This window comes from Miscanthus floridulus, chromosome 1 (genome assembly GCF_019320115.1).
Source record: "Miscanthus floridulus cultivar M001 chromosome 1, ASM1932011v1, whole genome shotgun sequence".
Taxonomy (NCBI): Eukaryota; Viridiplantae; Streptophyta; class Magnoliopsida; order Poales; family Poaceae; genus Miscanthus; species Miscanthus floridulus.
Window position 1 is genome coordinate 194,623,461 of NC_089580.1, and position 2,063 is coordinate 194,625,523.

Sequence of the window (2,063 nt, forward strand, 5' to 3'; positions counted from 1 at the left end):
CCCAAAGGATCCATTTCCATTGCCACGCATAGACCAAATAGTCGACTCAACCTCGGGGTGTGAAACCCTATGCTTCCTTGATGCGTACTCTGGCTACCATCAAATCATGATAAAATAGTCCAACCAGCTCACGATATCTTTCATCACCCCCTTCGGATCGTTCTGCTACATCTCTATGTAGCCTAAGTACAGACATCGTTAGAACTCGCTCATTAGCTTAGTGTGGCATGATCATGTTTCTAAGCATTCGGGTATCGTTTCTAAGCATTCGGCTACCCAAGCACCTTTCCACGACATCGTGCCCGGGAAGCAGGCCATGCCACTAGGGCAGATCGATCTGCCCATCACCTTTGGGGATCGGTTCAATTATAGCACTGAGACCCTCACCTTCGAGGTGGTTGGGTTCCCCCAAAACTTTCCACGCCATCCGGAGACATCCATGCTACGTGAAGTTCATGGCTGTCCCCAACTATACATACCTCAAGCTAAAGATGTTGAGTCACCATGGGGTCATCACTATTGGCACCTCCTTCCAGCGGGCCTACAAGTGCAAGGTCGAGTGCTATGGCCACGCCATAGCAATCGTCGCCTCCAGGGAACTCGCGACCCTCAAGGAGAAGGTCTCTAGAGAAGCGCCCGACACGAAGAAATCAACCAGGTTGTTCAAATTGACAGAGGGCTTCAAGGAAGTCCTCATAGATCCTAGCAGCTTCAAGGGTAAAATGGTATGCATTGGTACCACACTTTCCTTCGAATAGGAAAGCGCGCTCGTTGATCTCCTCCGCGGCAACAAAGACATCTTTGCGTGGAAATCCTCAGATATGCCAAACATTCCGAGGGAGGTCGTCGAACATACCTTAAAGATCCATCTAGGCTCCAAGCCAGTGAAGCAACTCCTGCGTCGCTTCGACGGGGAGAAGCATAGGACCTTTGGTGAAGAGATAGCAAAACTATCGGCTGCTGGATTCATTAAGGAAGTATACCACCCAGAGTGGTTAGCCAATCCTGATCTTATATGAAAGAAGAGCAGGAAGTGGAGGATGTGTGTAAACTATATGGGTCTCAACCAAGCATGCCCAAAGGATCCATTTCCTTTGCTGTGCATAGACCAAATAGTCAACTCAACCTCAGGGTGTGAAACCCTCTGCTTCCTTGATGCGTACTCTGGCTACCATCAAATCATGATGAAATAGTCCAACCAGCTCATGACGTCTTTCATCACCCCCTTCGGATCGTTCTGCTACATCTCAATGTCATTTAGACTAAAGAACATTATGGCTATGTACCAGCGCTATATGCTCAGATGCTTCAAGGACCTCATCGGGCGGACCATTGAGGCCTACGTCGATGACATCGTAGTTAAGTCAAAACGGGCCGACCACCTTGTCGCCGATCTTGAGCAGACCTTTGCAAAACTTTGAGCGAATGGCATCAAACTCAACCACGAGAAATGTGTTTTTGGGGTCCCAAGGGGCATGCTACTCGGCTTCATCGTCTCCAAGCGTGGCATCGAAGCCAACCTAAAGAAAATCTCAGCCATCACAAGGATGGGTCCTATTCAGAACATAAAGGGGGTTCATTGAGTCATAAGGTGCCTCACCGCACTCAGTCGATTTATCTCACGCCTCGACGAATGAGGTCTCTTCCTTTATCGTCTCCTGAAGAAAGCCGACCACTTCGAGTGGACATCTGAGGCCTAGGAGGCACTTGACATGGTCAAACCGCTTCTAACAAGGGCCACATTCCTAGTTCCTCTAAGCAACGGAGAATCTCTCTTGCTATACATAGCGGCCACCATGTAAGTGGTCAGCGCCACCCTAGTAGTAGAGTGGGAGGAAGAGGGGCATGCCCTCAAGGTGCAGTGCCTTATGTACTTTATCAGCGAGGTACTATCCGACTCTAAAACCAGCTACTCTCAAATCCAGAAGCTCCTATATGCCATCCTCATCACTAAGAGGAAGCTACGCCACTACTTCGAGTCACACCCCATGATGGTTGTGACGTTGTTTCCCCTCGGTGAGGTCATCTAGAGCCAAGACACCATGGGAAGAACCACAAAGTGG